Genomic DNA, 13,140 nt, shown 5'->3' on the forward strand with positions numbered 1-13,140 from the left:
TATAGTGTTTTTTTGAAAAAGGATGTTGTTATTCAAATTTAAACCATTGTTTTTTTGGCAACAACATAGATTACTAGCCACACTATAATCACAGCAAGCCACACCACTTGGTAGTTGAAGGATGGTAGCCAGAATGTGCATGACATTAACACCTCCAAGTTGGGGTGTAAACCCACCGTACTGAACTGATGTAACATGCTGCTCACCCAACCTACAGCAAGAGACCTTTGCCTTTCTGTGTAAGTAAATATTTTCAGGCTTTCCAAATATTAATTAATGCTAAAAAAGAGATCACTATAGATTACTATCCAAAACAGCTAGTCAATTATGTTATCCTTTTGTATTGCAGGGCATTCTGTATATTGTATGCATATAAAGATGACAACTAGAATAAGGGATGGGGCATGGCTAGCCTATAGGGACAGGTTGGTCTTCAATTCAGGGGGCCCAGAAAATGTTGCTGTACAGGACCCCATGATTTCTGAAGGCGGACACAGGGCTACTCCGGCTATGAGGGAAGGTGAGAATTTTGCCTCAGATGGCACAGAGTGACCAGCAAAAAGCCGTCTCTTGTCAGTCAAATGTATTTAAATCATTTGACTTCATGGGGGGAGATTGTAGCTGTGTATAAAAAATAAATAAATAAAAAGCAGGGTAATCTGTCCTCATAGACACGTATTAGTGGCTGCTGATTGGCCAATGTTTACCTGCAGAGGTGAAGGCGCGAAAACTGTGAAGTTATAAATAGAGGCTCGCGTCTGGAGTTAGCTCAGGCGCGTGCAAGCTGGGCAGAGGATTTGTTACAGAGGATTTTCAATTTCATTGCCTGACTTTTTACCTTGCCAAGAACCTGCACCAAGGTGTTAGTGGTGCTCATTACCAAACTGAAGAAAGAGGAATTGGAAGTCTATCTTCTAATTGTATCAAGACCTCCAGAAATGCTCTAGAACTAGGTACTGTTGATGAGGTCAACTCTTACACATTTTGGTTGCGTTCTGAATGAAGAGAAGATTCAACCAGTAATCACACAGATGATTATATTCCTGGGGGCTCTCTTCAACACCAGGCTGGGATTGGTTCTTTACCCCAGCAGAGAATTGTGAAGTGTCTCCCCGAAGATTTTTTATTATTTGTAGTTTTTTAGTTATTTAAGTTCAGCAGCTCTTCAGTTTGCAATTTCAGCAATCTGGTTGCTAAGGTCCAAATTACCCTAGCAACCATGTATTGCTTTGAATAAGAGACTGGAATATGAATAGGAAAGGCAGCGGCATAATTACAGCTAACCCGGCCGCCCTGCAAAAAAATCTTCAGGGGCCCGGCTTAGCTGCATGCACGCATGTACACCTGCACGCGTGAACGCACACCTGCACGAGCGCGCATGCATCCACTGACCTCCTTCAGAGCTCGCACATTGAGCTCATCTGTTCCTTCGGAAAGCCTCAGACCCACCCTGCCACTGAATTACATGTGGCAGACGGCAATCTTGGTGGCCGCACACAGTGTGTAAGGAATTTCAGTTCAGCAGACCCCTTGGTCCGGGCCCCTCTGTCCCCCGGGCACCTCCGCGACCATGGGGTCTACTGTATTATAGTTACGCCAATGAGGAGAGGCCTAAATAGAAAGTAATATAGTAAATAGAAACAAGTAATAAAAAGTAGCAATAACAATAAATTTGTAGCTTTGCAGAGCATTTGTTTGTCAGACAGGGTCAGTAACCCCCATTTAATTCAGAGATTTCTGGATAATGGGTTTCCAGATACCCTGCTCTGACTTTCTTTTCTGGTTCAAGTCATTATCACTGTTTATCAAACTTTAATAAATGGATGCTATAGTTTTCTATAGTTGATCAGTATAAGATGTATTTAGAAAAAGATGCCGTGACCCGGATTCGAACCGGGGTTGCTGCGGCCACAACGCAGAGTACTAACCACTATACGATCACGGCGAGCTATACCACTTGCTGAGAGAATAGGTTGAGACAGAAAGCATATGACATAAACATGTTGGGCTTTAAAACCCGCAGAATTAGAGTTACATGCTTCTCACCCAACTACATCAGGAGACCTTTGCCTCTTTAGTAGCTTATTGGGTTCAGGCTTCTGAAATCAGAATTCATTTTGAAAAAATGATTTGCAGGCCACAGGGCATTCTGTATAGTGTGTATATTGCATGATATCATGTATAAAAGTTTGACCATTCTTTAGTTTGCTTGCTCTTTATATTCAGGCATGGTATGGCCGTATGGGGCAACATTTCTGAGGGCTTTCATTGGGGCAGAGAGGAGGGACTGTTGTACGAGGTTCTGTCAAATCTTATTCCAAAGGGGACCCGATCAAAAAGCAAAAGTTACGCAAATTGCATAAATGACATACTGTATAAAGCTATCTCACCACTTATGCATTTGCTGTAACTTTCACAAAAGCTGCCCGAATTTACTGTACCTAGAATTGTACATAAGTTACACAGGGGCTTTTGAAACGTATGTATCAAGCAATAACAATGCAGAGAAGCATCACAGGGGCAGACTCTACTGTCCACCAATGAATTAAAAGACTCCACTGATCACACAATGGAGGTAATTTATCAACACTGGGCAAATTTGCCCATGGGCTGTAACCCATGGCAACCAATCAGATGGCAGCATTCATTGTTCTACATGCAGTTCGCTTTAAAAAGCTAATCACTGATTGGTTGCTATAGGTAACAGCCCATGGGCAAATTTGCCCAGTGTTGATAAATGAGCCCCAATGAGTTTCCTGACTTATAAGCACATGAATTTATTATTTAAATTATTTCTTTGATTTGCTTATTATAGATTTTAGAGCGGGGGTGCCCAGACTTTGTCACCTCGCGATCTACTCTTGTCACCTGATGCCATCATAAGATCTTCATTGAGAACTCATAGCGGGATGGCGACTATTTTTTTACACACAACTATTTATGCATTGAATTCTATGGGTGTAAGGGAAACAACTCACCGGCGCCATTCCTCGTTCCAGATTGGCGGCACCCTGTCCTCCCACATGGTTCTTCCTGGTCACAGCATTATGACGCCAGCTCCTTCTCAAAGAAAAGAATTGCCAATACCTGTGCTTGCTTTCAACGGGGTGCTCCCACATTTATTCAAGGTGCTTCCAGACACTTTACAATTGATCAAACGTTTCGGGACCGCATGGCCCTTCCTCAGCCAGCTCCTTCTCACCAGCTGATTGGATGCCAGAACACACGCCTGCGTCAATGTCATCACGTCATCACGTCCAATTTTGGCATCAAAAGAGGCCTATTTAAAGGAGCCTGAAGACTGCAACATTGTCCAATATAGGTTTCACTTTGTGCATTCCTGGGTGTGACTCTAGCCTTGTTATATTGATTCTTGTGTACCGACTTCTGCCTGTTAAACTGTATTGACCCTATTCTTCCTGGATTAATCCCTTTGCCTGGACTTTGACTATTCTATTGTTGAACCATTTTGTACCGTGAACTTTGGTGTTACAAACTGCTTCCTCCTTGGTCTGCACTACTAACTGAGCCTTCAGGCCCTTACAATGGGCACGCGACTTTTTCTTTATGTGCGACCAGGGCCGCCATCAGGGGGGGACAGGGGGGACAAGCGTACCGGGCCCGGGCATGAAGGGGGGCCCGGCAGCGCTGCATTTTTTTGAAGATCCGGGCCCCCCTTACGAGCGCCCGAGCCGTACGTCTTGCCTCTTCAGTGCCGAATGCGGAAGTGCCGAAAAGCCGAAGCCGATGCGACGAAAAGACCCGAAGTCACGGAAAAAGCCGAAGTCCCGAAGTCACGAAGCGCCGAAAAGACCCGAAGTCACGAAAACAGCCGAAGCCGAAGTCCTGAAGCAGCGCAAAGACCCGAAGTCACGAAAACAGCCGAAGCCGAAGTCCTGAAGCGGTGAAAAGACCCAAAGTCACGAAAGGAGGCGAAGTTGAAGTACTGAAGCCATGAGTTCAATTCTACTGAACACCAGTTTGTGTTTTTTTTTTTTTTTAATCCCCTGGCCACCAATGTATTATTTTAATATTCTATAGGCCCCTGCCACCAATCTTTTTTTTAAAACTTTTGTTTTTGGGGCCCCAATTTTTTTTTTAACTCGTAAGGGGCCCCTTGCCACCATTGTTTTTTTTTGGGGTTTTTTTTTAAAAAAAAAATTAATTTTCTTTTTGGTGGCCCCAAATTTTTTTAACTTGTAAGGGGCCCCTGCCACCAGTTTTTTTTTTTTTCAAAAAAAATTATTTTTTTTTAAAAATTTTTTTGGGGCCCCAATTTGTTTTTAACTTGTAAGGGGGCCCCTGCCACCATTTTTTTTTTTCAAAAAAATTTTTTTTTCTCCAAATTTTTTTTTTGGGGCCCCAATTTGTTTTTAACTTATAAGGGGGCCCCTGCCGCCAATGTTTTTTTTTTTTTTTCAAAAAAAAATTAATTTTTTTTCAAATTTTTTTTTGGGGCCCCAATTTGTTTTTAACTTATAAGGGGGCCCCTGCCGCCAATGTTTTTTTTTTTTTTTAAAAAAAATTAATTTTTTTTCAAATTTTTTTTTGGGGCCCCAATTTGTTTTTAACTTAGAAGGGGGCCCCTGCCACCAATGTTTGTTTATTTTTTAGTTTTTTTTACATTTTTTTTTGTTGGGGCCCCAAGTTTTTTTTAACAGGGGGCCCCTGCCACCAATGTTTTTTAAAAAAAAAAATTTAATTTTTTTTTTTTTGGGGCCCCAATTTTTTTTATAAGGGGGCCCTGACCATCAATAGCTTTTTACAACTTGTGTGTGGGGGGGGTTACTTTTTTAGCGCTGATGTCTGTGTGGTCTTTTAACTGCGATGTGGGCGGGATATGGGGCGGAGCTTGGTCGTGAGTGTGGGCGGGGCCCAGGGGGCCCCAAAAATTTTGTTGTACGGGGCCCCGTGATTTCTAATGGCGGCCCTGTGTGCGACTATTTATTTTCATGACTATTTCTTTTTTACGCGCGACTATTTCTATTTGTATTTCTTTTTAAGCGGTCTACCAGAAACTTTAATAGGGCAATCAGCTTCACTGCTGTGATTGGTGGGAAACAACTGTCCTCATCCACATCACATGGGTTGCAGGCAGTTGTATCCAAAGTTAATAGACAGAACAATGGTGCAACAGGCATGTAACCATTATAAAGCCATGAGTTAAGATGTAATGGTGCACTATGTATGTTGCTACAGTTGCACCTTTATGGGGCAACACCTGTTACCATTGTCACATTCAAGCCAATATTTATTCCTGATTAGCACAGTTTGTTTCCTGGAGTATAGTCTCCATTTTGGCACAGAGTTTGGTACCCTCTTAGGGCAAGACTAGCACTGAACGAAGGGGTCATGGGAAATATTAGTGCCGCTCTTCTGCCACCTAATCTGCTCTTTGCAATGTTATTGGATGTTGGGAGCAAAATAGTTTTTTTTTGCCTATTGAAAATTATAATAAACCATAAACTAGATTGCCCCCAAACCAAAGTTCTTTTTAAATTTTCCAAAAAAACACTTGTTGTTTTTTTCTTTTTTTTTCTTATAAGTGACTTGTAGATGCTTCAGTTTTTTATATATTTACCAGATAGATTCATGGCAATTGAGACATATAACTTTCCCTGGAAGTCTTAGAATAATCTGTCCTCTCACCGCCGGCTGCTGTTGCTTTTTTGATGCAAGACAAATCAAACTGGCGGCTGCTGGGCTGTAAAACTTCTGTAATGTAATTAAAATATAATGTACTGCTGCCCTGCATTGATAAGAGTTGTGTGTTTGCTTTAGAAAGCTTTCAATAGTTTATATAAACAAGCTGCTGTGTAGCCACGGGGGCTGCCATTTAAGCTGAAAGAGCACAGGATACTTAGCAGATAACAGATAAGCTCTGTAATAGGATACAATGGTGTTCTACAGTGTGTATGTTTTATCTTCTATGTAAACTGAGCCTTGAATGGCTGCCCCCATGGCTACACAGCAGCTTGTTTATATAAGCTATAGTAGTACTTATCTGTTATCTACTGTGTATCCTGTGCTTGAATGGCTGCCCCCATGGCTACACAGCAGCTTGTTTATATAAACTATAGTAGTACTTATCTGTTATCTACTGTGTATCCTGTGCTTGAATGGCTGCCCCCATGGCTACACAGCAGCTTGTTTATATAAACTATAGTAGTGTGTCTGTTGCAAACACACCAGTTGTACAAGTAACTGATCCTTTAATAGCCTGATACTATACCGAGCTAGCCAAACTCTGCTACCAACCTTACCTGAGACATTTGTTCCCGTATCTTCTAATAAGTCACAGGTGATTTGCAGTCTTGCAGGTAGGGTTGCCACCTGGCCAATATTTTTATTAATAACATTGGGATAAATGATGGTTTATCCCAATGTTATTAATATGGAAAATATGTAAATATACAGGAAGGCCTGTATTTCTTTCCAAAAAAGGTGGCAACCCTAGTGTTAGGGGAGCACAGGAGAAAACTATATCCAGTTTTCGGCAGGAACAGGAAGTGTCACCGTTGGATTATGGGTCGGCAAAGGAAGCTTCTACTCATGGCTGATATTTGATGGTGCTTAGAATGGCGTTGTCTTTTCTTTGTCTCTCGGACAAAAGCTTCTGCAGAATGAGCTTTCCCAAAATGGCAATTATCTCCTTCTAAGGGGGTTTGGTTTGTATGGAAAAGCTGTGTGTGACACACTGTAGAAAATGTCAATTGAACCAGAAACCTAAGCTTCACTCTGTTATACCCACATTGCTCCACTCTACCAGCAGTGATGTGATTTGCTAAAGGGGCGCTAACCATATATTGGACTGCATTTCATTGTCAGACCCTTGACAGGCACAGCGGGTGCTGCTGAAGAAGCTCAGTTGGATGAGCGTTAGATTGAACACTCAAAGGTCTCTGGTTTTATCCTGAGCTTTGGCAGGTGGAGCTGAGGGTTTTGAGTCTATTTTAACTATGCATTAGGAAAGCAAATCAGCTGCAAGCAAAGAAAATTTAATTGCAGGTAAACCATAGCAGACAAAACAGAGTTTACTAGCATCACTGTGGCTGTATTTTGTGTTATGTTGAGGGGGATTAGCTCAAATGGTAGAGCGCTCGCTTAGCATGCGAGAGGTAGCGGGATCGATGCCCGCATCCTCCAGGTGTCAGATTTTTTTTCAGCACAGCTAAAGCAGACTCATCTTAATCTTAAAGTATACTGTCATGGGAAAACATGTCTTTTTCCAAATGCATCAGTTGATAGAGCTAATCCAGCAGAATCATGCACTGAAAGCAATTTTTTAAAACGGCAAAATAATATTTAATTTTTAAATTTGGCATGGGACTAGACATATTGTCGGTTTCTCAGGAGCCCCCAGGTAATGTGACTTCTGCTCTGGGAAACTTCAGTCACTCTTTACTGCTACACTGCAAGTTGGAGTTATATCACCCCCTACCTACCTTCCCCCCAGTAGCCCATCAGCAGCCAATCAACAGAACATTGGGAAGATAGCCATATAGCAGCAACATGACACCTCTGCTGGAGGATTTCTTGCATTACTAGCCCCACCTAGTGGTAGACAAGAGAATAGCACCAAAGCGGAAAAACGCAAAAAATAGCAGTCTCAAAGCAGTTCCATCCTGAAGTGCTGGCTCCTCCTCAAAGCTCAGGATCACCATGCACTGAGATGGCTGCCTCCACACTAATATTACATATTTGTTGGTTCAAGAATAAAATGTTAAAGTAGAGTGAATTATTTGCAATGGAAACAGTGTGATTTAGAAATAAAAAGTAAATTATAAAAATCATGACAGAATCATTTTCAGAATAACTGTCATACAGGGAGATTTGTGTATAAGCAATTCAACAGACAGATAGAACTCAAGCTCTTGTGGTCCCATATGGTCTAGCGGTTAGGATTCCTGGTTTTCACCCAGGCGGCCCGGGTTCGACTCCCGGTATGGGAACTGTAACTTTTGCAATACAAACTGGTTTGTCAGCCATTTAAAGGAACAGTAACATCAAAAAATGAAAATGTTTTAAAGTAATAAAAATATAATACAGTGTTGCCCTGCACTGGTAAACCTGGTGTGTTTGCTTCAAAAACTCTGCTTTTGTTCATAGAAATAAGCTGCTGTTTAACAATGGGGGCAGTCATTCAAAGGAGAAAAGGCTCAGGTTACACAGCAGATAGCAGATGAGCTCTGTAGAACATAATAAAAATAAAAATAAAATCCCATTTTTACTTTCTATAATGAAAAAGAAACATATCTCCAATGTGTACCATTTTTATAAGAAACCTGACTGTATGCAGTGAAATTTTCCCTTCATTTACTGCTGTGGATAGGAATTGTCAGATGGTCCCTAACTGCTGAGCAGGGAAACAATCATACTTATGTACAGCAGGGGGAGCCCCCACCTTACTTCCCAGCCATGCAGAACTCAAGCAGCTTTGTTTATGACGATCCCTAAGCAGCCCAGACCACACTGAGCATGTGCACAGTCTTAGTCTTGCAAAGATGTTTAACAAAGTTACAAGATGGTGACCCCCTGTAGCCAACTTTGAAAGCATAAATCATTTCTTTGATTAAGATTGTGGTGCAGTAAGTTCATGTTTATATTTAATATACAAAATACAGCATTTCTAGCCTTATTCTATTTTAGACTTTACATGCCCTGTGCCATATAGCCATTTTCTTTTTTTTTCTGCCATTGCTACACAGCAGCTTATTTATAAGAACTATAGTAGTGTTTCTGAAGCAAACAGATCAGTTTACCAGTGCAGGGTAGCACTACATGATATTTTTATTAGTTTAATACTCTTTCATTCTTTTGGTGTTACCATTCCTGTAAGTGATTCAATGCAGGCGGATTTCTGAAAGAATTTCTGCTGTAGTTGCCTGTACCACTTTGGTCTTTGCTGTAATAAAATACCACTTTGCCACTTTGCAGCCATGTCTGTCAATGCAGGTTACAGGGCCAAAGAGCTTCCACTCTGGTCTTCTAATCCTTCAGAGAAGAGATATGCAGAACTAGTCTGTATTACAGCCTTTGTAGTCTTCCCATTGTGCACATCTTGCTGGAATTCTTAATTGTTATAAGGTGTATGCGGATGTGGTTTGCATGAAAAAAAGCAGCACCAGAACGGCAACAAAAGACACTGGAGAAAAACATGCCTCGAGCCAGAATTGCACCACCAAACAAAGCCTTGGCTGGACCCCTGATAGATGTTGTGTCATAACTCTGAAGAGCAGCATTCATTCAGCATTCATTCACTCAGGCCATTGTGTACCTCTAAAATTGTCCTTTGCCTACCCCTAGTCTGCACTCCTCAGTCTTCCTTCCCTGCTGTGACCTCCTCTCCATCACTGTCCCCTCCCTCCCTCCCTCCCTCCCTCCCTCACTCACCCCTCCCCTCTCTTTTCTCTCAACCCAGCCAGCTCCCTCCCTGCCTGCTCTCTGTTCCCTCCCCTCATCTCGGAGTGGTGCCAGCCGGTTCCCTCTCTGCTCTCTGTTCACTCTCTCTCTGTCAGTGGTGCCAGCCGGCTCCCTCTCTGCTCTCTGTTCACTCTCTCTCTGTCAGTTGTGCCAGCCGGCTCCCTCTCTGCTCTCTGTTCGCTCTCTCCTCTGTCAGTCATTCCGGCCAGCTCTCTCTCTGTTTTCAGTTACCTCCCCTCATCTTGGAGTCGTGCTGGCTGGCTCGCTCCCTTATCTAAGGTCCCTCATCTCTCTCAGTCGCACCTAGAGTTCCCACCTTTACTGAAAAAGATTACTGGCCAGTGGGGGGCGGGCACAAAATGGGGGCGGTCTGTCATGTAAAAAGGGTGGTGTGGTGTGCCACAAAAGGGGCAGAGCAACATCGCAGTGATGTCCACAGCGCTGGAAAAAAGGTAAGTTCTGCGCGAATTGGGGGCAGGCCAAGGGCTTTTTTTAAAGGGTAATACAAATTAGCTGCAACTGCATTTGTAATACCGGCCCCCGGCCTTGTCAGATGTTTTACCGGCTAGGCCAGTGGCCACTCTAGTCGCACCCGGATACAAAAGCACACATGGAGGGGTTGCCATGCCGGGTTGCCTAGGCACCCTCAAGCTCAACCAATGTGGCAAAGGGCAAAAACATGGTACTTTGTGCTCATTCCAAATGGTCCCTTATGTTGGCATTGGTACTTTTCTGAGATGCTGTTTGGTTAATTAATAGGTGCAAAGATGCACCAAGTCTAGTAACCCATAGCTACAATAGCGTTGACTTGGGGGGAGTTATATATAAGCACCAAAAGCAAATCCATTTACTTGCACAGAAATCATTTGATAATGACTCTCACTTGTTCTGCCCCAATCTACCCCTTTCCATGCTACTGCGCCCCATGAAAATATGAGCCCCAAACAGCCACCCCAGATTGCCCTTATGCTAATACACTATTGTATCTATGGCACATGAGTAGTTTTGACTGCGCTGACCTATTTCTGGTTCCCCAGTAACATATAACAATCTGCTGCTAAACTACAACTCCCATCTCCCTAAACTTTTCAGTCTGTTGAAGCATACAACAACAAGTGTTAAAGGAGAAACAAACCTGTACTATAAAAAAAAACCTTACCCTGCATAAACCAACCTCCCTCCTCCCCCACAGTGTAACTGCCCCCCCTGGGCAAATGCCCCTACTTACCCCTCTGTGGAGATCTGGCATCGGGAGTTCACGGGCGGAAATTTTCGTGACTTTCAGCGCATGCGCAGTTGTTCGGGTCTGGAAATTTACTCCAACTGCGCATGCGCTGAAACTCCACTCATATTTTTAACTAGACCAAAAAAATAAAAAGATGGCACCCATGAACTCCCAAGGCCAGATCTGCATGGAGGGGTAAGTAAACAATTAGGGGCATTTGCCCGGGGGTTACTTAGGCTGTGGGGGAGGAAGGAGATTGGTTTATGCAGGGTAGCGGGGTAGGGTTTTTTCAAGTACGGGTTTGTTTCTCCTTCAAAGAAAATACACACCATACAAACAACTTTTGACACTCCTTGTGTAGGAAAATTAAAACAAACAGAATTCTGCACTGGTTTAGATGCTACAGAACCAGAACTGAATTATGTTTGTTGCAGTCCTGTTACACAAGGAAGACCATAAATTGTACATATGGTGCTTATCTTCTTTAGCTTAACTGTTTTTAAAAAAAAATTGGGGATACTTGAGAAAGGTGGAGCGAGGATGCAAGCAAGATGGTAGCAAATTAATCTATAGGTTTAAATTGCGCATGTGGCGTTGGTGGTATAGTGGAGAGCATAGCTGCCTTCCAAGCAGTTGACCTGGGTTTGATTCCCGGCCAATGCAGAAGCCATTTTAGTTTCCAGCTTGGGTTCCATTTCTTGTCTTATGTTTTATTTCATACTATATAGTTGTTTTGCATTGTATGGTTAATCTATATTAAGTATTGAACACCATAGATCGAAAAATAAGTAAAATTAAACACTTGCCACAAAAATTGCCCCAACATTAAAGATCTCACCTAGTGATGTGCATTACAATTGTCTGTAAGATTCAAAAAATAGGCAATATAATTGACTATGGAAATGTGGAACATTGAATTGATACCACATGGCAACTTCTAGCACTCTTCATGTAGTATAACTATAGCTTCCAGAATTTGGCACTACTTTAGATATTATGGAATGCTTGGGTTATAGTTCTTATACATGAGGAGTACCTGGAGCTTTCAGTTTTGGTTTAACCTTTGAATAACAATAGGTGTAAAAGAAAATGTTTGCATTTCTCAAGTAAAACACTTATAATCCAAAAATTATGAGTATGGTTGACATAGAAGTCTTAAAATCTTGAAGGTTGCAAGTTTACTTTTTTGAACATTCAAGTCTCTGTATCCAGTATAAACAAAAACATAAAGTTTCATGCTAGAAGTGATAGGCCGTTTTTCAAGGATAACAATGTGTACCTCAATGCCAACAACAAAAGACACTGTTTCTGCCCGGTCTCGAACCGGGGACCTTTCGCGTGTGAGGCGAATGTGATAACCACTACACTACAGAAACTTTATGCATGACAAAATTTACAAATCTGCTCTTCATAATAAAGCAGAGTATTTGAAATGTAATATTTCCCATGGAACAGAATGCTACAAATGCTTTTATGAATGTAGTTCATAATGGGACAACATCCCTTAAAGCTGAACTGCACAGCGCAATGTCTTCGGGTCCGACACGCTGAGAGGAATCGCGTGTGACAACACGGATGCTTCGAATATAATGTAAGTAATAGAAATATCGCACCTACAAACTGCATGCAAACGCAATGTGCGGCGTTCGCATCTGACAGTCATGTCAGATACATGCAGTTTGTGGGTGAGATATTTCTATTACTTACATTATATTCGAAGCATCCGTGTTGTCGCATGCGCTTCCTCTCAGCGTGTCGAATCTAAAGACATCGCCCCATGAAGTTCAGCCCTAAAAGACCTCACATATGTAAAGTATGGTCACTCCTGCTCTAGTGTCCAAATTGCTAGTAATAAAGGAAGGTTGTTATTTAAGTGGGGAGAAAATTACATGCCCGACGTGGGGCTCGAACCCACGACCCTGAGATTAAAACTTTTCTTTGGTTTAAAAACAATATACACTTTGGAAATAGAAAGAAGGACAAGAAGATTTCCTGCAAGTAGCATGGCAAATTTGTTTGAGTGTGCCTATTTTTGTGGCCACACCCCCTAATTACCATTTCCATTTTACAAAATTTGTCAGGTTATTAAAGACTGAACATATTTCTGTGGTTTTTATGTGTTATTACAGTTTTGCTAATGAAAGTGAACTGCCCTTTAAAGAAATACCGACATCAGAAAATATTTTTTTTTTTGTATTTGTCATAACATTGTTTTTGAATGTTATTTATAATTTTGCCATAAAAGTATTTGTGTGATGCTTTTACTTTACCTTTCTTACCCCCGTGTTCATCTATGAGGTGACTGACTGCCATATTTGTGCATCAATAGTCCTTTAGCATTGACAGAGAAGAGAACAGAAGTCAGGTTTAGGAACTTTAAGTAACAATTACTTACAAAATTAGAACTATCAGCATAAAATTACCCATAGGCAACTTTTAATGTAGATAAATATTTTGAAAATAAATGTTTTAGTGTCAGTATCACTTTATGC

General features: G+C 41.8%; 5 non-coding genes across 5 annotated transcripts; 3 read left to right on the plus strand and 2 right to left on the minus strand.

Annotated features, from left to right (window-relative positions):
* Window positions 1–1,873: 1,873 nt before the first annotated feature.
* On the minus strand, window positions 1,874–1,945 carry trnah-gug. The gene has a single exon. It is a non-coding gene; the product is annotated as a tRNA-His (tRNA).
* Window positions 1,946–7,073: 5,128 nt separating this feature from the next.
* On the plus strand, window positions 7,074–7,146 carry trnaa-agc. Its single transcript has one exon. It is a non-coding gene; the product is annotated as a tRNA-Ala (tRNA).
* Window positions 7,147–7,880: 734 nt separating this feature from the next.
* Window positions 7,881–7,952, plus strand: trnae-uuc. Its single transcript has one exon. It is a non-coding gene; the product is annotated as a tRNA-Glu (tRNA).
* Window positions 7,953–11,239: 3,287 nt separating this feature from the next.
* trnag-ucc lies at window positions 11,240–11,311 on the plus strand. The gene has a single exon. It is a non-coding gene; the product is annotated as a tRNA-Gly (tRNA).
* A 640-nt stretch (window positions 11,312–11,951) lies between these two features.
* trnav-cac lies at window positions 11,952–12,024 on the minus strand. Its single transcript has one exon. It is a non-coding gene; the product is annotated as a tRNA-Val (tRNA).
* Window positions 12,025–13,140: the final 1,116 nt, after the last annotated feature.

The sequence above is a fragment of the Xenopus laevis genome, chromosome 3L, assembly GCF_017654675.1.
Source record: "Xenopus laevis strain J_2021 chromosome 3L, Xenopus_laevis_v10.1, whole genome shotgun sequence".
In the NCBI taxonomy this organism is placed as follows: Eukaryota; Metazoa; Chordata; class Amphibia; order Anura; family Pipidae; genus Xenopus; species Xenopus laevis.